This window comes from Temnothorax longispinosus, unplaced genomic scaffold (genome assembly GCF_030848805.1).
Source record: "Temnothorax longispinosus isolate EJ_2023e unplaced genomic scaffold, Tlon_JGU_v1 HiC_scaffold_571, whole genome shotgun sequence".
Taxonomy (NCBI): Eukaryota; Metazoa; Arthropoda; class Insecta; order Hymenoptera; family Formicidae; genus Temnothorax; species Temnothorax longispinosus.
This window is the reverse complement of record NW_027270420.1, coordinates 1-5459: the sequence shown is the minus strand read 5'-3', so window position 1 is coordinate 5459 and position 5459 is coordinate 1. Positions and strand designations below refer to the sequence as shown.

The window sequence follows — 5459 nt, the reverse complement described above, 5'->3', positions numbered from 1 at the left end:
TTTTGAGATATTCAAGAAAAACTTAGTAACTTTTTCAATTAAGCGCGACACTTTATTTCTCATTTTTATTTTAATTCCATACAATTGCGATCCGACACTTACACACATCATCCGTATAAATTGCCAGCTTTCTCAACTTGTAATGCTAGTGTTTAAATTATTTTTTTCTTTTATAATAAATGTTATATTATTTAGTTTTTAAAGAAAACTTAATTTCCATTTATTTCTTATAAATTAATACCTCGGCCTCAGCTTTTTACACTCTCAATTCGTACATGGTCCGATCTTAGGTAATAGAGATTAGCATCTTTGACCTGAAATAGCATCGACGTGACATCCCTCTCGATAAGCGTCGTAGCGTTCCATGAGGACGTTGACCCATAACCGGATTCGAGCCATCGGAAAAGTACGTTTGACTCGATCGAGCCTATAATGGAATTATAGTTCCCCTAAGCAATATACAGAGTGAGGAAAAAGTCTGGAACCGGTGAAATCTCGAAAACAAGACATTTTAGGAAAAAATGTTTTATACATAAGTTGTAGAGCTTCAACAAATGTATCAAACGGTGGTACTTATTTGACCTTGAGCGTAAGTATGGAGGACCTTTCAACCACGCGGTATAACTTGGCTATATAATGCTAATGCCGGCGGTACTTGAACTTCGTCAACCCATATCTCGAAAAGTACTTAACCGAAAAAAGTTTATTGATAGTGTTTTAAAAAGCTCTCGATGTCAGCTATAAAAATATTAAATAAAAAGTGGGGGTTTCTATTTAAAATTTTAAAGTTGAATTTGAAAACTCCTTCATAGCGATATATGAAATATTACCATTGAACTACGTAATATTACAAAAATTGGATTAATTACATAAAATATGTAAAATATTACATTACTTACGTAATTTTTTACGAAAAATAAAATATATTCACACAATAGAAGACAAGTTTACTCATTTTTTTGGTGTATTAACACAAATCTTGTAAAGTTACATATAAAATAACAAAAACGCGTATGATCGCTCTATATTTCATAGCGATATATGAATATTACCATTGAACTACGTAGTATTACAAAAATTAGATTAATTATACAAGATATGTAAAATATTCCATTTCTTACGTAATTTTCCATCAAAAATAGAATATATTTACACAATATAGGACAAATTTACACATTTCATGTGAAATTGAAAAAATTTTGTATAAATACAGCAATTTTGTAATTTTTCATTAAATTTTAAATGTTTCGAATTAAACTTGTAATATTTACATCTATTATTGGTGTAAATTTACATACATTTTTTACAGTGCATAGAACCAACCAGAATTTTCCAGAAAAATCTATAGAACCTTTTTGGACCCTATAAAAGGAGAGGACTCTCGGCATACGCGGCACTTCTCAGCAGTTCTTCGACGGGTCAAGTTCAAAGATTTCAGTACGCTGTACTTACGACGCATAGTCGATTACTAGTGTTGCATCGATATAAGTTAAAAAAGTATTATTGTAAGTAAAGTAATAAATAAATAAATTTTTTGGAATAAGAATTATCGCGAATCGGAGAATCAAATAAAACAATAATACATTGATTATTCATTAATAATATAATTTTACGTAATATGTTTTCGCGTAATTGATTGTCTGCACGTGCAATGTTGAATTCCGTATTTCTGATTAATCAATTGTAAGTGTGTCTTTATTAATCGTTATTTGATTAATAAATATCGCGCGGCAAGACCGACATTCTCGAATGTTTCGTCCTTAATATTAACGGAACACAACGGCTGGGACACAAGATGGATCAATTCTGAAACAAGTGGCGTTGCAATTCGTTTAATTGGTAAGTAAAATCTATGTTAACCCTGCATTTATCCCTTATAATATTCCGATTTCTAATTATCGTGTAAATATAGATTTTGCGTTCGCACATTGAGGATCTATTAGAATATGCATATTTCACAAGATTTAATCGGCCTCAAGTATATTCTGTGAAAAATCGATAAAAAGGCGATTACATTTTCAGATATTGCAAATATCGTGTATATCGATTTACAATTTTATCTTGCATATTTAACTTGCATTATAACGCATAATAACGGGCTTTAAAACAAGCGTACAGCATATTTATTGTTAAAATGTAAAAATAATTTTTAATAAAATGAAACAATATTTCATGAAACAATTAAGATGCTACATATTAATATTTAATTTATATTCGTGATCATTCTGCAGCATTATTATATATTTATAAAATTTGTTGCGGGTTCAATCATTAGCAAAGTGCTACCTGTAAATATTAAAAATAGCCATTTTCATATTCACTTATACTTGAAGATTATTGTTTCCAAGAATATTTTAAGCTTTTTTAAACATTTCCTCTTTTTATATAAAATAATAAGGGTATAGAACTCAGCATGATATTTAAAAATAAGAATTTAAATAAAAGTAAGATGCTTTTTATTTTTCATGAAAAAATCTATTTACATGTATACATTTTAAAATAAAATTATTTAGTACTTGCAATATAATTTTTATTGTATGTAAACATGATGCATTTGTCATATGCATGTATTTGTTGATTAAATTTATAACTTTAATTGTATAAAAGAAGTTCTTCTTGTATAATGCTACAAGTTAAAAATTATAATTTACCACTGATTATTCTGCAGCTGTATTACATTCTCGCAATTTCACAGACTTGATTTCTGCTTTATGTAGTTTCTAACGTTCTTTAAAAATATGGAGAATAACCGTACCAGCACCAGCACGTTTATTACATATTTAATGATTATTTTTTTTATTATAATGTCAACGCGCATATCCCGAAATGTTAAGAGGACATGTGAGGCCACGCGCCATTTTTAGCGTGTAAAATTAACCAGTACGTGGTAGAGGAACGTTCTTCACATCTTCACCATCTTCAATCTACGACACGCGATACGATTTTGTCTGTTGGAATTTGGAATGCTTGCGCGCGCCTGTGCTGACGATCTTCCTGACTGCTAACAATAAGCTGGAAATTGTGTAGTATCCGCTAGTCATGCTGCTTGACTAGATTTCAGTAATAAATTAGAAAATGCTTTTTTTCTTGCATGGTTTTGTGTTTGCTCATTGTGAGAGCCAATTAGGACGCAGCCTTAGATCGCGTGAGTAAAATTGTGGTGAATATCCCGTTTAGGGGACCCTTCCGATGACCTTGAATTTGACATATATTGTCAAGGACACTTTCCCGAGTAACATGCAAATGCTTTTAGTCGGGGGTCGCTTTTGATTAAAAAGTTATAAACAAAAAAGTTTGGAAAATATAGCAGCTATTTTGAGTATTAGAAGGCATAAACGACTAATATTACGTTTTTTTTTCTAAAGCAGAGAGAATGCTTTATTTCGCGAGAAAGTCGTTGCTTTACCAAAACACAACATTTAAAGCAGTAAATTGTTGATAAATTGAAGTCTTTTTGTTAAAACAGAGAATACTTTATTTCGCGGAAAAGTTGCTGTTTTACCAAAACACATAATTTAAAGCAGTAAATTGTTGATAAATTGAAGTCTTTTTGTTAAAGCAGAGAATACTTTATTTCGCGAGAAAGTCGCTGCTTTACCAAAACACAACATTTAAAGCAGTAATTGTTGATAAATTGAAGTCTTTTTGTTAAAGCAGAGAATACTTTATTTCGCAAGAAAGTCGCTGCCTTATTTCGCCAAAACACAACATTTAAAGCAGTAAATTGTTCAAACGTTTTTTGTTTATAACTTTTTAATAAAAAACGATCGACTCCCGACTAAAATCACTTGCATGTTACTTGCAACTACACACATGCTACACATGCAACTTGCATGTTGCAGGAGGGTGTCCTTGACAATATATGTCAAATTCAAGGTCATCGAAAGTGGGTCCCCTATATAAACGGGATATTTACCAAATTTTTTTTCACACGTCGCGTCGTCTAGCTGCTTAAAGGTTTAACTGGGGAGAAACATGTAACGTCCACCGGTCCACCACGTGTTGCAAAAAATAATGGAAAAAAAATGGACAAAGGAAGCTATTTCAATTCTGATAGAGGTCTATAAAGATAAATTATGCTTGTACGCACGTCAAATTACCTTAATAAATATGTTTGAAATTAAAAAATATATGCGCGCTATTGTCAGCTGTTCAACTAGCACGAAAATTATCGCATTATTTGAAATTCTGAAACCAAGCTAGCAATACGGCCGTCAGCATTTCCAGCTGCCTTCAACGTAAATCTAGCTATATAGCAATTCAGCAGGCAAAAACGCATCGTATACTACCCATACTCATAGGATACGTTTCATTTAGCGTTCGCATAATGCTCTTTATACAATCGTAGACCGATTGTTGGGGAATAAGGGTAGAGGCGCAGGTAGAAAAAAATTTATGCTTCTTTGTCCTTTCTCGTTTGCACGCGAACAAAAGGAAACGGAGGGGCACAAAAGAATATGCCGACTTGGGGCCCCTAACTAACCTCCCAAGTGGATACTCCAGTACCGCGCCGTTTCCACGTCCATGGCACACCACTCCGTCGCCGTATTCGTGCCGCACGTAACGTGCGCCTCTATTCCCAGTCCCCAATAATCCCAGTAGGAATTTTCCACTTTTTAAATAAAGGCAAATGCTAAATATATTATGTCTTATGTGTATATATCACGGGTTTTAATAATACGTTTTATTTGCAAAGCACTGTGGACATTGGACGGATCAACTCTGGAACAGATGGTGTCGCGACTAATTTAATTGGTAAGTACAACCTATATTAATTTCACATTTATCATTTATTTCAAATTTAACTATCGCGTAAGAATACACGAGGCGGTCTTGCGCTGCGCGTATATCATTGTTGGAAAATTTTTGTAGTTTTGTTAAAAAAGGTCTTTGTTAAAATTTTTGTGTTATATAATCAACACATACATGTGTAGATTTAACACATGCCTACTATGTTAATTGAACTTTACAAATTAAAAATGTAAAATTATTAAAATAATTTAAAAAATATCTTAAAGTAACACAATTTGAACGTATTTATTAAATGTGTTAAAATTTACAGAAAAAGAGTGTTGATTTTATCTTATAATTTTAACTTCAACATAAAAGTTATGTTAATTGTATACATTTACATTTCCTTTCTGTTGAAATATTTTAACATAGTATCGGTGTTACCATTTAACACATCCATATTATGTTAAATTAACACAAAAATTTGAGTGGACTGGTTGGGACATGTGATTTATGTTATATTTAACACAAATTTTCCAACAGTGTACTTGGCGCGAGATACTATCATGTATCTCTTGATTCGGTGGTCGTACATGTTGCGCTTTTTTTTATTTAAAGCTTATTTAAACATTAATCGTATCTTCATTATCTGTTAAAATGTGTGTTTTTTTTTTAAACTTGTTCGGCTGAAGATGTATCACGCAGGCAATTGTAAAAATATAATATTT

General features: G+C 31.8%; 1 long non-coding RNA gene across 1 annotated transcript; it reads left to right on the top strand.

Moving 5' to 3' along the window:
- Positions 1-1313: 1313 nt before the first annotated feature.
- On the top strand, positions 1314-5036 carry LOC139824791 (uncharacterized). Its single transcript, XR_011735288.1, has 3 exons — positions 1314-1505; positions 1736-1839; positions 4697-5036. It is a non-coding gene; the product is annotated as an uncharacterized lncRNA (long non-coding RNA).
- The last annotated feature ends 423 nt before the right edge of the window (positions 5037-5459 follow it).